Source organism: Pogonomyrmex barbatus, unplaced genomic scaffold (assembly GCF_055798465.1).
Source record: "Pogonomyrmex barbatus isolate J1 unplaced genomic scaffold, ASM5579846v1 scaffold5, whole genome shotgun sequence".
Classification (NCBI taxonomy): Eukaryota; Metazoa; Arthropoda; class Insecta; order Hymenoptera; family Formicidae; genus Pogonomyrmex; species Pogonomyrmex barbatus.
Genome location: NW_028297149.1, coordinates 10940345 through 10952762, shown reverse-complemented (window position 1 = coordinate 10952762; position 12418 = coordinate 10940345). Strand labels below are relative to the sequence as shown.

General features: G+C 42.7%; 1 protein-coding gene across 1 annotated transcript in view; it reads right to left on the bottom strand.

The window, feature by feature from the left end:
- Positions 1–12418, bottom strand: part of dnr1 (E3 ubiquitin-protein ligase defense repressor 1) — a 152504-nt gene that overhangs the window by 6914 nt on the left and 133172 nt on the right. The gene's annotated exons all lie outside the window — the stretch shown is intronic.

Below are 12418 nucleotides of genomic sequence, written 5' to 3'. Positions count from 1 at the left end.
GGGGGGGGGGAGAGGAAGGGGGGAGGGGGAGAAGCTCTCCAAAATACCTCCGAGCTCCTTTTGCATACTCCTGAATATCCTTCAGATGTACAATGCATACATCTCGCGATAAACATGTTGCCGTCGGAGAAGTGGAATTATGCGTCGAGAGGAAGTGAATAGCCCGTTCGCGAAGTACTGGAATACGGTAAAGAATCTACATTAGAATATACCGAGCTGTACCATTTTTCACGATTCTGCATACCGGTCTGTTTTCTTCCTTCTCTCTCCTCTGTTTCTCCCTTAGTTCCCTCGAAGTCACATCGAGAAAATAACGGATAATCAGCGTCGAGAGACTCGTGTACATATGACGCTGATAGCAATAATTTGGCATAATAGGAAAACAATTTGTTGTTCATATTTCTATCCAGCATCGACCCTTATTCAGGTCGCGTGCGACATTCATAAAGCGTCGACATCAAGTTCCGGTTTTATCGTCGTATCAGCGCCATTACCTCGATATCTGAATCAAAATAAAATAAAAAAAAAAAAAAAAAAAAAAAATACCGGAGAGAGAAAGATACCCGCGGAACAAATTCCCGGAGGCTGTTCCGAGCAGTTGACTTGTTACATTCTTAACAAGGTGGATATCAATTTTGATTGATAGTAAATCGGGTCAACGTGACCCGATAAACGAGGGTCCATATCGGCAATTTGATCGGAAACATCAATAATCAAAGATCTCCAAACTTGTCGAACGTTGTTGATCTCGAGAAACGTCCTCGACGCTTGTTTACGAAAAATCCTCGGATATTTTCGATGCTTCTTTTCTGAGAGAAAATTGCCAAGAAAACATTCTTCGAAAAGATGTACAAAAAGAATCGTGGATAACATAAGACGGGTGATACGGGTAAAAAAATTGGGTCGCCATCGTAATTTCGTGAGATCTGCGCGGTCGAGCAGTCGCGGCCCCTGCCGACCTCATCACCGTCGGATCTCGAAACCGGCGTTTCTTCGAGAACCGCCGGTGGAAATCCAAGTAAATTAAGCGATTTTCCCCGCCATAAAGTTCCGCTGGTGCTCCGAAGACCTACCCCCCCCCCCCCCAAAAAGGAAGACATTATTTACCGCCCTCCCCGGTCGCGGATGTGCGAACAATCTTGCCGTCCTCGTCGTCATCCCGAACTTGGGCGAAATCGCGGAATAGTAGGACGTACTCGAGGACCCAATGACATTTGTCACCGTAAGAGAGATATTGGTTCTGCCCGAAGTTCCCGGCGAGGAGGTCGAAGAGGACTCGCCGGGAACTTCTTCGTCGGTGGACTCATTGTTAACAGTCGCGCGCGACGAAGTGGAGGACCGAACTTTTCCGGTCGAAAATTCGCGCCAAGACAAAGGGGGCCGGCAATTCCAGCCGCCCACGCGGATTGAGCTTTCGCGAATTTGACTCTTAATCGAGCACCTCGGCTGGCTGAAAGTCCCTCGAGATATTCCGACAATCGAAATTGCTTTCTAAAATTGCGAAATTGCGTTTCGTCTCGCTCTTCTTCACCCGCGAATATTGCGATATTACGTGAAATAACACAATTCTCACGACTGCGAGAGCGGCTCTGCCTGTAATATCTCGATTCTCCGGATAATGAAATAATCAGAATAGTAGTCTAATCGAGTTCACTTAATCTCGATCAGGCTCGCAGAGGAACTGCTGGATAATTAAGCAGAGTTTGCACTTTGTATTCGCAGTGATACCGTCTACCTTGTTAATCCGAAGTGACGCTGGATTTAATATTCCTAATGCGTTCCACGATACCTAACGATTAACCCTATCTCGCTGCGATGTTTTACTTCATTCTTTCCCTCGATAAAGATTTTTCCCCCTTAAGTGAATTAAAATCGAATTGAACGAGACAAGAGAGCGCATCGAATTACGAAGCACGCTTCTAACATCGCGGACTTACACGCGGCAAGAAGATCTGACTAAATGAGGCTAGGTTGAGTGCTTTTAGAAAGCTTTCAAGTCGCCTTAAATGCCGGGAAATCTCTTGGTAAAATAAAGCTTTTATTAAGCGCTATTAAAGGCGAGGCATTTTTTTTAGAGAATTCGAATATTTTCCATAGCCGACGAAATATTTTATTAAGCCGCACGTCGAACGGATATCCGTGCGTCGGGCCGTATTGTATTTGACAAATATAACCATCGTCGCATGGTGGAATATTTGAATTAGTGCGAGTCAAGTAATATTAACGACATCATTATAGAACGTCTGGCTGGTGGCTGGGTATATTTCATTCATGACGTGTACACAGCACTTTCCCATGCATAATTCAGAAATGGAAACAAGGTCGGACCCTTCCGCGCCGAGTTTCAAATAGGGCGTTCCGCTCGATTGATTGTGCAAGAGGTACTTATAAATCAGTCATACTGGACCAACACGACGAGTGTGTTGGTAACTCCGTGGACCCGGCGACCGTGGGGATAATACATCCCCTCATTCTCCCGTAGAATTTGAAGATAAGATCGCGGCGTTTCACCCGAAAATGAGACGCGTAAAATTAATCCCGTTCCCCCGGGACGAACGTTATCATTATCTACATCCGCTGACTCTCATTAAGCTCTACTGAGAAACAGGATACAGCGGATATAAACGAGAGAGAGAGAGAGAGAGAGAGAGAGAGAGAGAGAGAGAGGCGTAAAACGTCGATTTCTTCAACATGATTAAACATGAGCTCTTCGCAGGTCCCTATTTAATAAAGATTACGCGCGTAAAGATGGCGAGCATCACCGTCGCCCGGCAAATAGCGTGAAAATTCGAGCCGACGTTTGCGACGCGGACGGGGTCGTAGAAAGCACCCCGCCGACCTTCCGCGTCCGCAATATTTCCGAATAAATAATTCAGAGATTATTCCCAGCCCCGGTCCCGGGTAATTTTAAAGTGACCACTACGACCGGGACGATTCCGTCGTCTCTGCTCGGTTTCGTCCTCAAATGGAAAAACGCGAAAGACCGTAGACCGCCGAAGGGAGGAAGGGGGAGTGGGTTGCGAGTTAACTGGGAGTCGGGATTTTCTTAGGGGAATGAGTTTGTCGCAATTCGCCAGGACCGCAGCGAGTCAACCGCGTGCGGATTAACATTAGCGTGCGGCTGCCAGGCCGCGCGTGGACTGTCACCGGTGACATTAGCCGGCCACATTGTAAATGAGTCAACATCAGATCCGACATGCCGTGAATTTCAAAAGGGCGCCCCGCTCGTTCGCGGTCCGCTCAGATTTCTGCCAGCGAGTTTCCGCACGGCAAAGAGGATCGGCTTTGGCGGCGGCTATAAAGACCGGCTGCAAAGTGACCGCAAGGCGATCCCTGCGGAACGCTTCAAATTAGGTTTCATAATTCTGGGCGTAGGAATGGGAAACACGTCGCAGGATACACGTGAGCGATATTAACCATCGCGTTTATAATGTACATGCGAATTACGAAGTTTCTTGGCTGGTCCGAAGAAAAACCGAATAGCTGAAATAGTCAAGTGATAATTAAAAAATCGAAGTGACTGCGGAAATTTACCAATCGTCAAATTATTTTTCGCGTAAATGCCAAATTGATGCAGGATTTTCTAAAGACTGAAATAATAAACATAAATAAAAAAATATTTAGATAAATTTGATAGTCAAATTTGTACAGTAAATTGTAAAAAAAAATTTAATAAAGTTAAATTTTTACTTGTCAAAGATAAACGAAGCTCTCGACGTGAGTCGCAGTCAAATCACGTTTTTATTTCACTTCCTCTTGCATATTTTTCCGTGTCTCTTATTAAAATGTTTTTCTGTCATAATCTGCAGTCTTTTTATTCAGTTCCTTAACGTATTTAAAATTCCTTGCGAGTAAGACAAAGCCGTGATGATGAAAGGCATAAGAAAAAACATGGCAACTATAATACAATCTTACTCCTGGCGTAGACAGAAAAGACGCGTATATATCATTCCTTTTTTTTCCCTTCTTCTTACCATCTTTTTTTTTACTCTTCTCTGCCGAACTTAAATTCTGGAGTAAAAATGCAAGAGCGTGAATATAATTTTCTTCTTAGCTCTTCAGTTTCGCAGTTCATTTAGCACAGGGAAAATAAAGAGAGGAAAAAAGAGCCTTCCCCTAAATTTCTAAACTCCTCAAACCGCCCCCTCTCTCTCGCGCAAATATCTCCGGGGAAGCGGCTTAAAAATAAAAACGACGACGATGTTCGAGAATGTCTTCGCGCGTTCATTAGCGAAATCGTCGGCCGCAAGCGTCTGCTCCAATTATGCACATGCTCTAGAACGTTCGCACACAACCGCCGTCCTCTCCCGTGTATTTATTCCTGTCCGTGCCCCGCCGCACGACGCTTTAATTGTACCGTATGGTCTTGCCAGCGATTTTCAGGCACGCCCGCCGCAACGACCACGTACGGTTTTGTATCTAATCGGACCGTGCGTAATTAATTATTCGCGGAGTCGTAATTAACGAGCGAGCAACTCTCGAATCGAGAGTCGCAATCGCTTTTGTTTTACTAGCCGCGATTCTCTTTCCCGCCTCCGCGTGCAATTTGGTTCGCGCCGAATAACAATTCATATTGGTATCTCTTCCTCCGCGAGCACGCTAAAACGACTGCTAATTAATTCACCGATAAGTTGGAACGCGTCGCGAAATATACCGAGTTTTGGAACTTCATAATTATTCGGTATAGTTCATCCCTTGGCGCAATATATATAAATAGATATAATTTTAAATTGTGTAGATTATAATTTAAGATTTAATTTTAAACGTATTCATTTTCCGATCGCCCGGCTAGGTTCGTTATAATATCGAATCGATAATTCATTATTATCGTATTTAACTGGAATAACTAAAGTTCATAACTGTGCCAATACCGAGAATTCAATTTTGCATTATGTGGCTCTTCCTCTTGGCTAAATACGCGAGAGTACGCAGTAGAGTGTGGCCGTATAATTTAATTATCTCGTGTCTCTACAATTTTCTGCCGCGAAACTAACGCAATCACGATCCCGTTCTCCAAATAATACTATTATCGGGAGTATTGAGAATCGATGAATAAGAATCGATATCGGACGATTTTTTTATTTCATGAAAATTTGGCACCGCGGAGGATATTAAATTCTTCGTGCTTATCGGAATTTTAGTCTTTACTTTAACGGCTTTTAAGAGAAGGGGAAATAATAATAAAAAAATCAATAAAATTATAATAATCCCCGTAGAGACCTCCTCCCCCTCTCGGGATCTCCACCTGCCTTTTTTTCTCGTGACGGTCTTCTCGCGAGCATCGCAATAATTGACTTTACTTGTTCCTGGTTTACCTCGTAATAGAATTCTCTCTATGGATTCCGTCCGCGTTATGGCGCGGCGAGCGTGAGGCTTAACGGAAAATCGGTCGTGAGTAATTAATCCTCGCCGAAGGTATATATAATTAAAGTTCAGGCGCGAGTAATCCGCGGAAAGCGTAACTCGCGATCTTCCCCCGCGCCAATCGCCCACGTATTTCACGGCGTGGATCTGCTTATTATCGAGGATCGAGATTAATGGAGCTTTGTTTCGGCACGCCGGAGCGAGGGTAGTATCTTTTCCCCGAGGGGCATCCAAAGAAGCTCCCTCAACCGTGAAAGCGCAACCGATCTCCGAGCCATCGAATTTTCCGCCATGGCGTTCCGCCGCGCGTTGCATGATCGCGTAATGAAATTAACTGCCGATTCGCCACGACCGGATTATTCTCCATCGATTCGAAGTCGAACTGTTACACGCTGTGACACGTGACACATATGGGGCGCGACCCTGATATTTACAGATATTGTTGGCACATCACGAACCAGAAGTGACATATGGTCCATACGTTTCAGCGATTGCGGAGGAATAACGAATAATAAATTTAAAGCCCGTCGAATCGCAAAAGCGTATATTGATTCTGGCAGATGGGCTTTAATATCTTGTATCTCCGCGGACGGGGGGGTCCGCGGATTTATTTTATGTATGCCCGAAATAGAACTTGCCAATCAGATTATGGGATCCGCGTGGGAATATGCGGGAAAACGGTGGGGTTACGTGACACTGAATAAAACAAATCTTCGACCTGATAAAGTTCGTGATCCGAGTTACTGCAAGGGCGGATGATAGAAACTTGAGAACCGGGAAAGCCCAGAGGGTTGCCTTTTCGTCAATCGCAATTCTATTTGCGCAGCCGAGGGATATATAATTCGTACGACGAGATATAACACGAGTATAATTTCGACAAATTCACGAATATGTCGCGCGTATTTGTCTACCTATTGTGTATTTTATACGAGATATTTTCGCGATTTTAACAGAGAAAATAAAATGGCCATTTAAAAAAATAATACAGATTTTATAAAATCGATTTTGAAGTGGTTTCCCTGATTCAAGAGACTAAAAAAATTTTTAAAACTATTCCGAATTCTTGATCACATTAACACTCTGCAAAGATTACTACTTACTTTTAGAAGATGAATCTTTTCCATAATAAAATTATTTTTCATAATGACTATTTTGCATTCAAAATGCAAAATAATGAACTTGTACACTTAACGCTAATAAAACGGATTTCTATATTTTATCACAAGTCAGCATTAACAATTCTTTTTCCGTGCCGTGCGTTCATTTGGAAAAGTGCGTTCACCATGCAATTTAGAGTCGCAAGCATATAACTACTCATAAAAACATTAAAATCAGCACACTCCCATATTCTAAATGAATCTATTACGTTACAGGCGCGCAGAGAGCTCCGTTTTTATATATTCTGCGTAAATCTGGAAGGTAATATCCATCCACTATGGGATAATGAAGTATCGCAAAAAATTAATTGAGACAAATAAACACGAGGCTACCACGAGATGCAATCTGAGCGCGCTAATAAACATCCTCCGCCTGCAATCTCCCTACGGAAAAACACCGTGCAGGTTTTTTCGTTATAACACGGGTTGTCTCGCTAATAGCGTGTACTTTAACAACAAATTCTTTAATGATGATAAAGTCGGCTCGAAAAATTTACAGAAAAATAATCGTGAATTTTTTGCCATTTTTACCGAAATACAGCGAATTTATTCTATGAGCTCGTCCATCCGAACTTATTTTTCTACAAAATCGATTGGATGTACGCATTTCTCATGAATGCCTTATGCAATCTTCCTCAATCTGCGATAAGCAATTTCGTTTCGGAAGAACGGAAGATTTCCGGTATCGATAGCCACGATACCCGCGAACGAAAACGGAAACCCTTTCGTAGCAAGAGACAGTAGTCCTTGGGGCGAAAGGGGGATCCCCTCCGGAAATCGGGTCGGATTTATCCGACGAATTACTTCCGGTGCACTTGACTGAAAGCGTCAGCTTGAGTTAGCACGATAGCGTAGTATTCGGATTCTCTTTGCCCGCCAACATTGCCCGCGCTGAAATTTCGTACGGCGGAACGGAGATGCTGAGGAGAAGGAGGAGGCAAAGAGGACCCGTCTACGAGCACTCTCTCTGTGAACTGACGTTCGCTCGCAAAGTCTCCCTCGACTAGCGGGGGGGGGAGGGGGGGCGGCAAACGTCGCCGTCGAATCCTGACCGCCGAAACTATCCGGCGAAATTAAGCTTCGAAACTGCAACGTTCACGGGCATCGCGAAGCCCGTGTTCGGCTTTTACCCGCGAAGAAGTTCAAGTGCTTTTCGCATAACACCCGCCGTTCTTCCCGCCGTCGAATCCATTTATCTGCCTATCCGACGCGAGTTTGGAGCCGGAACGAGCGTCTGCGTGTTAAGAGCTTACGCGTAATTTCAGCCTTCCGCGCCGTGGTCTGACCGCGCAAGAAGCCCCGCAACCGCATTAACACGCTCGCGCGATGTACGACTTCGTGCTACGACGAGCGATGTGGTTCCCGGGCCTCGTTCGATACCACCGGATTTGGCTGTTTCGCCAACTCGATCGGAGACTACGCGGCGCGAGATAAAATGGCCCCGGTGTTCTACACAGGAGCCAAACGTTTTGTAAAAAAAACTTACACGCGGAATAATTAAATTTACGTGAGGTTACGAGAGGTTAGAATAAATTAAAATTTTTATTTTTCCAAATATCTTCTCTCCTCTAATTATTTTCACGCGATAACCGTTTTTTTTTTCTCCGAAAGAAGCTCGTTTCGCATAATTATCACAGACAAAACTGCTGTAGCAGAAGTGGCACTGATCGCACGGCGAATGATGCTCGGCTTCTTGCCTTACGCTCCGAGAGCAAGATCTGAATCTGTAATTTTGCAAACATCCTCGAAATTGTGGATGGAAACTGCCGGTATTACTCTTCCGCTTAATCCTGCCGCGGCAGTAACGCCCTGCACCGCATATCGGGTCCATTCGGTTAAAATTAACCGGAGAAACTATTCGACCGATATCGGAGTTACGCGAGATCGTTCGGTTTTACCGCAGAACTTTTCACGGACCCCTGAATTTCAGACGTTCGCAGGAAACGTTAAAATACGATGAACTCCATGATTAAAATCGGCAAAGAGTAGTACCTTCGAGTGAGCTTCCTTTGATATTCAATCGCTTTCTGCCGTAGAAGTCGAACATTTTATTTAAAATAGCGCAGCGATTTAAATAAAAAAAAAATATATGTTTTATAAAAGTAAGTAAATGTGACGAGCGTTGTAAAAACAATATATTCTTAATATTGATATAAATATTAATTATCATTTTTAATATAACGTTGTCATATAATGTAATATTTATACATAATTTTATGCGTTATAAATTATATTCATTCAACAAATCGTGAATGTAATGACAAATTTATAGAATATCGTTTATTTATAGAATATCGGTTTTATAGAATATCGTTCGTAATTTCGTAATTTCACGCTTCGACACAGCATCTAATTTGTTGTTTCAGTAAAATCAATAGCGTCTGTAAGAAAGAAAGGGACATACACCGTAACTTATCCCACGTTCAACAGGTTTTAGTTTCGATTTATACGCCTCCCTTTCTCCTTTTTTTTCTTCATTTTAACACAACATGACGCGCGTAAAACTTTTACAGTAGCTCTGATATTTTATCTGTCTATCTCGGATATATCAACTAAACTTACGACGATAAAAAAAGGATGTTTTAAAAGATCGATATAACAGAGTCGCGCGTCTAAATATTTTAAAAGATACTTATTTTTACTCTGAGAACAATTAGATCGAGAAATAGCAATATTTTTTCAAATTCACGAATTTTACATTTATCTAAATGGAGTCATTCCATAGTTCAATTAATATCCATGTTTTATCGAGAATATGACATAACGCTATCGCATTGCGACAGTTTACTCTCGTATGTATCTCGAACAATAAGGTTTACCGTTACAGCATCGTTGCGTTGCACAACGTGATTACGTTACAATATCGCAAACCGGGAAACCATCGTATTTTCGCGCGATAGACAAACGTACGATACACAAACGCCGTCACATTTATTCGCAACGCGCCGGGGGAAAAAAAAAGAAGAAGCGTTTATTCGTTCTTTATAAAGAAACACACACGGCGACTCATTATGTCGTCGTTTATCCCGTGTAATTTCTCGCGTTTCGCCCGTCCACGTTTACACCCCCCTTACAACGGAATTACATAGCCGCGCGGCCATTACATTCGGGATGCTTTCACGAGCAATTAAGGGAAATCCCCTTAATCTCGAACGGCGCGTTCCGGAAAAACTTTAGCGCGGGTGGTCACGTATCTCAAGAATCACTCCTCCACGAGGAGTAGATTTCAAAGAGAGCGAGAAGGACGGAGAAAAATAAGGGGAGAGAGAGGAAAGGAGTAAGAGGCGTGCTCCTTCGCGGGAGGTGGAAATACTGTCGGATTACAACGCCAGAAGTGCCAGACGGCTGGCCCAGGGTAAATGAAATCTCGGGAGCAAACGCCCCGAATTTTCCGCCGTGTCGTTTCGGTTTCCCTCCTTTTTAAGCCGCCTCTTTCGAGCCGCGACTAAAGGCCAAGTGCCACTGACTCTCGACAGATGCATCTCACCGCATCTTTTTCTCGCGTCGCGACGCGGGATCAGAGAGAGACGAGATTCCACCGTGATAATTTTCGAAATTTCTCTTCTCCCCTCTTCGTATCAGACCCGCCGGGCTCATAATCACTCCGAATTCGATGGCCCTCTCGTTGTTTTCGGCAGCCGATGTGATGACGGCCGGTCCGATGTCAGGATAATAACGAGCCAATTAGGGGACGATAATTTGGAGGACGCCGCAGATTGATGCTCATAGCAGGACATGCGATATTCTACTACAATTCAATATTAATGGAATTGCCAATTATATAAGGACCAATTATCGTCAGACAATTTTTTTAACTTGAAACATCGCGTTAATTTTTTGATTCAATCAAGCACATGAAAAATATATAGAAACGTGTTTTATTCTGTTATTTTTTTGACATCTGAAGGAATGTAAAACAGAGAGTTCGGTGTAATATAAATAATGTAATCGTTTGCGTTTATTAATAACAATACAAACGTAATAATTGTCTTAAGATAGATTCCTAATTGTGTCAGGCTGACGCTATTACGGACGTAGCTGTGCAACTAATTGGTTCAAGAACTAATTATGTCCTTTTCCATAAACTTCCTACCAAGCTAATCTCTCTCAAAGGCGAAGTTCGCTGCGATCGAGCAATTCGCCCCTCTAATGTGAACCGATCGTCCTCTTTTACTTCCGTGCTCGCCTTTCACGTGCGGCTTATCCCTGAAATCTTTTCAGAGACACGGCGTAAAAAGAAACGAGAGGAAAAGGAGAATCACTTCAGGTATATCGTTATAGCGGGATACTTCAGTAGGGAAAAAGTTTTTAAAGAAAAAAAAAGAAGAAAACCAACTCCAGGGGACTTAACTCGAATGGCGACCGCGATTGCCATCCTCGAGATCGCTCGCAATTAGCTCCGCGGTATTTAAAAGCGTTTGCGGAGGGGAGCTTTTCCCCTTTTTTCCCCTCCCGCGCGCGCCAGACACACGCCGAGGGGAGGGAAATATATCCTTAATATCAAAGTTGGCTCTTTTCCGCAGCGCGCGCATAAAAGTCCGACCGGGCTTTTACGACCGGCTCTCTCTCTCTCTCTCTCTCTCTCTCTCTCTCTCTCTCTCTCTCTCTCTCTCTCTCTCTCTCTCAGATTGAGATTCCGCTGTAAATCAGATTAGCCTTTACGGGGCTCACTTCCGCGCGATTCCCGCCGATTTTCCGGGATCGTAAACGGCCGCCGACACAATGCCGCCGCGAAATTGATATTCTTCCATCGCGGAAAGTTGGACGAGAAGCCGGAAGGAGGAGCGCGCGAAGGAGCATTTACCCGATGGTAAAACGCGAACGGCAGTAAATCACGAGCGTGTCTCCGATGCCACCGATCGCTGTGTGCTCTCGCTGGTGCACTCGGAGTAGTTAAACCTACGACGGTAGACGGAGCGTGTAAAAAGATCTATGAAAGTGTGTTGCTACCTCTTCTCGGCGACGCTCTCGACCGAAGAATCACGAGAGTCATGTTAGTGATGATGGTGGTAACGCGTCTGCGCGATGTAATATATCGTAATAGAGAAGTATTTTTAGATTCTTTTAATAATATTTAGAATCGAATAAAATACGTGACTTTTATTCGCTAGAGCATTTTCACTTTGTAGAAAACGAATGTAATTTCGAACGTTGATATTTATTATAAATACAAATTTATATAAAATTTTAAATAAACTTTATCTCATGTTGGAAAAGGCTGGATTTTATATCGTATTGTGTTGTGAAACTATTAAATGATTAGATCATGCTGCAACATTTTATCGAATATTTATTCCTGCAAAATATAATATTTGTATTATTAGAACTTGGACAAAATTTTTTTAAAAATTTGAAGGACAAAGAGTTTGTCGTATATTTTATTTGTTAAAAAAAAGTAAGAAAATACCACATTTGTATACTGATTATTTGTATACTGATATGTACTAATAAGATTGACACTACTACGATATTTTGTTTATAGGTATCTTTAAATTTTCTATGTTAATTTTTTTCTCTTATTCGCATTTAAACATTTATATTTAATTACTCATATCCCGAGCTATTCCAGAATTTTCCAGCAAATTTCCTTGCCTCGCGAGGTGATAATAAACACGAATTAAGCTATGCACTGACGGATAAAACACGCAATTGTGCAATTTAATATTCTCACGAGGTATCAACAATTACCTTTCCACTTCCGCAAAAATTGTGGTATGGTGGAACTTCCACAGAAATAAAACACAGCAAAAAAACATGTCTGAGTTAAAAGATGGCTGCTATCCGCATTGCACATATGTATATACATATATCAAATTATCTATTAGAAAATAGATAGAAAAAATAGAGAAGACGAAAAATAATAGAAAAAAAATTTCGATAATTTTCATATAAAATTC